The sequence below is a fragment of the Corvus brachyrhynchos genome, unplaced genomic scaffold, assembly GCF_000691975.1.
Source record: "Corvus brachyrhynchos isolate BGI_N302 unplaced genomic scaffold, ASM69197v1 scaffold142, whole genome shotgun sequence".
Lineage (NCBI taxonomy): Eukaryota > Metazoa > Chordata > Aves > Passeriformes > Corvidae > Corvus > Corvus brachyrhynchos.
Genome location: NW_008237226.1, coordinates 2,058,997 through 2,064,996, shown reverse-complemented (window position 1 = coordinate 2,064,996; position 6,000 = coordinate 2,058,997).

Sequence of the window (6,000 nt, the reverse complement as noted above, 5' to 3'; positions counted from 1 at the left end):
ATCCACCAGCAGCCTGATCTAACTTTAAGCAGGAACTTGGACTAGATAGCCTCCAGAGACGCCTTCCAACTTAATTATTGTATGAATACATAGCATTAGCATCTTACCCTTGTAACACTGATTTTATTATTGTAATTTGCTCTCTCTTGGGAAGTTTGGCTGCAGAATGAACTATTAATCTGGTGCTTATGAAATCACCAGACAACAGGAATTGCCTAACCTTCACAGCAAAAGCATAGATTCTATAAGCTTCCCAGCAGTTTTTACAACTCCAGATTGTAAATACCTTATTCTTCTTTTTTCCTGCCTAGGGAAGGACTGCTGTACTAACCGTGTGGTGGATCAGTGCTCTGAACATATGGTCCCTAATCCCTACATGTTGTTTGCAATCATTGCTCTTTAGGTGGCAAATCACTTAATAAAATCCAAGTGTATATAGAAAATACATGTGCCAGCAAGGAATATTTTCTCTTGAGGTCTGTTTCTCTGTAGCCATCCCTGGTGCAGAAGCTCCAAATCCACACACTCCTGTGTCCACAGAGTCCTGCTGAGCCAAGCCAAGCATCACCCTCTCTTCAGCAGCACTCTTCTCCCATCCCCTTCTCACTGGAGCTTTCTGGCTCTGCTTGCCAGTATTTTCAGATGCTCATGACTTTCCTAGCAGAAGGCTTTTTCAAAAGGAAAGGAAGTATGAGGACTTCTCTGAGTGACACAGACCAAGAGTCAGCTGGTGACAATAGACCCACACGTTGCTCGCTCATGGATGGAAAACACTACAGCAAAGTCTAATTAGAAAACAATTGCCAAATTGTTTTGGCAACCACAGCAGCTTCTGTCAGACACCAACACATCACACACAATTCATCACCATCTTCTAGTCCTTGTGCAGCATGATTTAATCCTCCTCCACATGGAGCAATCCAGAGTTCTGAGTGTTTCTGCTGTAGACAGACAGATGAGCTTGCTACTGCTTAGGGCACAGAGCAGGCACTGAGTCTGAACTGACTGGAACAGTGTGAGAGAAAGACTGCAGCCATCATTCCTACTCTCCCCTGTCACCTAAGCACATAGGTTAGACAATATGATTTTCTGGGGTGATGAGTTTGATCCTGTCAATAGATTTCAGCTATTGGAAATACCATTCCTTTAACTGCCTAGCTTTGAAAAGGGTGGTATTAGGCCACGAGGAAAGAATGCAGCAGAAAAAAGCAGAAGGAAACACAGGAAGGGAAGCCACAAAGCTGCAGAAAAGGCAACACTGCTTCACATACATTCCAGGGAAAAGACAATGAAAGTGTCACCTGTATATTTGAGGAGAGTCTTTATGCAACTAGGAAATCATCTATGTGAAATACAATACAAAGGCTGAAAAAGCAAAGACATAAAAGTAGAGTAAATTTTGCATAATGTGTCAGTCCTAAGGCTTGGTAAGTAGCAATCTACTGAAACTGATTTAAAATAAAGAGCTTATTTTGAACTGTGGATGAAGTCAGAAAGGTAGAACACAAAGTGCTAACACTGCTCAGGATGGACCATTTCCTACAGCCAGCTGGCACAGGCAAAGGGATATAGAATTATTTAAATGAGGATCAAAATTTAATCCATGAGGCTCACCATTCTGTATCTTTACAGTTTTAAATCACAGCATTCATAAATTTTATTGTATTTGAAGACCTTTATTCAATCCTTATCATCTACTGGAGCTCGCTGTACAGTAAATAAACTTTCTAATTGGAGAAAGAAAATTCTTCTATTTTTGTAGGTTACTTAGGTGAACATATAGATCCTATGATTAGCAAAAAGAAAATAGCTGAAACAAGCAGTCATGAAAAGCTTATGAACTGATACACTCTGTTCAGACTACCTGGTAAATAAATGGTCAGAAGCAACAGCTGTAGATGGAAAAATCAAGATTTGTTTGAGAAGGACCTGTAAACAAATACCGGGCTAAATCTGCAGCGACCCAATCAACTTCACAACCTTGGTACATCCCACAATTCTAGAAAGATGACTGTACAATATTTCTAGGTGACGACCTAGAAATACAACCAAAGCATTTTATTTCATGTGATCTACAATGGCAAAGTGATGCACAATAATTGGTTACTGCAGGACTTATCACAAGCTCATGATCTCAGCTTTACAGGGAATCAAACGTTGCATCAGATATTATGTGATGCTGTAAATCTTCTGCAGAACTGGAGCACAAGCTCAGTATGTTATGCAGGATCTGAAGTTACATATTAAACTTTTAAAATGGCACATCAACTTCTTGCCTTGCAATTCCCAGGGCTCACACACAGTCAAATTTTAGCTGATGTGTCTTAGAAAGGACTGGGAAAATCAGTATATATGTTAAGGTGAGTTGATGAGTACGTTGTTTACATGGAATATGCCAGCTGACAAAGCCCTTTTATGCTGCATTAACCTTTTATCTCTAATTGTTTTGTATAATCTTTGGGATTCCGTTCCAAAGATCTTTGGTTTTTGCAACTGTGTACAACTGCCAAATTGTTAAATGTGTGGCTACTTATTTTGTAGCCAATTAAGGATAAGCAGCACTTCAGAGTGCATGATAGTTGAGTTAAAGTGTAAAGTTACTCAACCCACCTACTGAAAATGCAACAGTCAGTTGAACCTATCGCTAACTCTACTTTTTCTCCCATTTCATGTTCCTTTCCATCCTACACATAGTTTATGTTTTACTTTCCTTCCTAAGTATAAGGAAAGGGAAGAGAGGGAGGGAGGGAGTAGCACAAGAAGAATTGCAGAAATATATTGTGGAAAGTTCCAAGGGATTACTTCAATCACAAATAATTTCTTCAATTATTTTTAATCAAGCAACAAGAACTCACATTGTGATAATTCTCCATAATTTTTTAAAAATTGTCCATCCTGAACTGATGTTAGTCTCCAGATCAGTTCTCTTTTAAGACAAAACCTTGTAACCTCTTATTTCTTCTTGTCAAACAGTGTGAAATATGTTAATTTCTGTATGTTAATTTTTTCAATAAATGTAAAACCAATGATATCACAGTGTGCATGTACTCACTGCAGGAAATTACAGTCTCTCTGAAAACCAAAGGTCCAGATTGATCCATCAATATGTTCAATGTTCTAACACAAAAATTTTATTCCAATACAAAATTCATGAGAGCCTCAGCTTTCTCCTCACCAGCTTTTACTAGTTTTTCATCCAAATGATGTTTTATATTTTGCAGCTATCCAACCTTCAGCACATTATTTGAAGTCCTTTACTATCCTACCATCCATGGGCTTGCTGACACAGAGAATCCAGTAATTAACAGGCAGGAACAGAATTTTAAAAATACGGAAACTCTAAGATCTGCTATTCTGTGACAAAGATGCAGTTTTGTCCCTACTAATTAACACTGACACTGTGTGCCACACAGGAGCTAAATTGCAAGTTGGTTTGTTTGTGTTAATTGCTCTGTTAGTATTATTTATCTGTCCTGAATTAATTTAAGCAAGAACAGTTTTTTGTTCTTTGGATTTCAATGAAGACTGTATTAAACATAGCTACTTTCATTTCCTTTGCTACTTTTCCTTGATCTTGCAAAAAAACCGATTTGAAAAGAGAGAAGAACACAGTAAATTTTGACTCAGTGGGAGATGCACTCACAGTTGGATCCCTTCTTTTTATATTTCTCATAAATGCACAAGTATGTTGCCTCCTGCATTTTCTTAATGACAAAAATTTAAAGTCTTAGATAACAATTAACACTACAGGGGCAAGAGTAGTGAAATTTTATTACCACAGAAAAAAAATCAAAAGCTGGTTTTAAAGCTGTACATTTTTCAACTTTTCTTAATTTCAGTTTTTACCACTTTTGCTTATCATTCATCAAAAAAACTCCGAGTTCTGAAGTTATTACTGAGTATATCAGATCATTTTTAAATTAAGTGTGAATAATAAATAGTGAGAGAGGTGATTTTCTTTGTGAACATGGTATTGGTATGAGTAGCATGTTGACAGAGGACGCTGAACCCCAGGCGGGTTAAATAATTTACTCAACCCCCCACATGGAAAAAGTGGCAAAAAAGGGTGTGGGTGATATTACCAGGCTATTCTGCAGAACAGCAGTCAGTTTGGAGGAAGACTGTGAGGGCTAGAGAAATCTGCACAGACAGAATGCAAACAGACTTCGCAACTCCCGTCGGCTGCAGTAAATCTTCTGACATTTTATGAGCTGATATTGTGGAGTGTCCAGTTAATGCCTTGACCTCCAGTGGGGAAAAATTAAAATAAAACCTAAAATTCACATCCAAATCAACAAGTTCCTAGTCTGTTCAGGCATTTCTAGCTGAAGGGGAGGAAGAGACAGCACTAAGATTATGATTTTGGTGCAGGCTTGTTTCAAAGATCAGGACAGGGTGGTGCTGCCCAAATGGGGTGAAATAGCTGCCTGAGGGATTATAGTGAGTGAATTAGAAAAATATCATGTGCCCCTTTTATTTCTCTTTTTTTTTAATGAAAATAAATAATGTGAGATGAAAATTGTATGAAGAAAAGAGGTTTACGTTTGCCATACTAATGACCTGAGTAATAAATGTGGATGAGGATATAGGATTTTTTAAGGAATTAAGGAGGTGGTGGATGCACTCAAAGCACATTCTCCACTCAAACTCCCCTTGATTTAAACATTGCTACAAGAATCACTAATGCACTGAGGAGATAACAGATGTCTCTCAACTAAAGAAAATTACAGGGAGATCATCACAAAAAAACAGCCTCAGCACAGAGCGATATCATTATTTTCAGGCTCTAGCAATCTGCAGACTCTGCTCAAAAGAAATATAACCAGAGTCAGACCTAATTTACACTAGTGGGAATCCATGTTGAAGCAAATAATTTATTTTAACTAATTATTGTGAATGGGGGTTGGAATCTGTTCCAGAATCTATAATTTTTCCTCATGCCTGAAAAAATATAGTCTAGTGGTATTAGATATCACAAGACTAGCATCTTATAATTCTCTAAGAGACAGGATAATGAAGGAAAGTCTGTATAAAAAGAAATTCCCAGCTTCTAGCCTGGGCTGTGATTGGCAGATGGACAGCCACCCCCAGCTCCACACAGTCCCTGGTGCACTAAGCTTCTCCTCTGGAAACTGTACAAATCCATGCATTCATAAGACAGCAGTAGTTGCAAACTCATCTTATTAACTATGAAAGATATCAAGTCATGTGAGACTTTAGGAGAAACCAATTTTTTTTAAATATAACTTAGGGAAAAATACATACAGCAGTATTTTTTAGGCATCAGTTTGCAGCTATTTTAGAAAGCTAAGCCAACATGCATATTCCCAGATATGTAAAGGGAATCCCATTATATTCTCTTATAAATAAGGGAGAAGGAAACAACAGTCACATTTCTGCTCCACACACTTTTCTGCCCTTCCTAATATTAGTGCTGAATCTGCTTAGAGTACCACACAGGCCAGTATATTACTATTGACAACATGCTACAGTTTGACTCCCTGAACAAGAAAATCACTACTGCAATCTATGTTATTCCTAGCAAGAAATGCTTTGTTGCTATTGTTTTGTCTGCTTTTGTAACTTCTTACATTCCCAGCAGCAGCAGAACAGGATGTATTAGTTAAACAGTATGAATGATTTGCCATTTCCTAGGTGCTATTACAAAACCTGAATTTTGACATCCTTAACTGAGCTTTTCCCAGGCTCAGGGACCTAAAGTGCTTTCAAATTGCAACAAACTCTATTCATACACAAACCTTCATAGAGAGTACTATAGAAATCTCTACCACCATTGCAGCTCAGCTGAGAAACTTTTCATACTCACACCAGCACTACATGGTAGTTGTAAGCACCAAACACTGAACAATATATCCAGTGAGGCTGCATGGGGTGGTTAGGGATGCAAAATAACAGCTGAACAGTGAGCAATACCTGCAGTCAAGGTCTTTTATCAGGCTCCAGATTCAGCTGCTTGTAATTCTGCCATTGAGTCAGAGG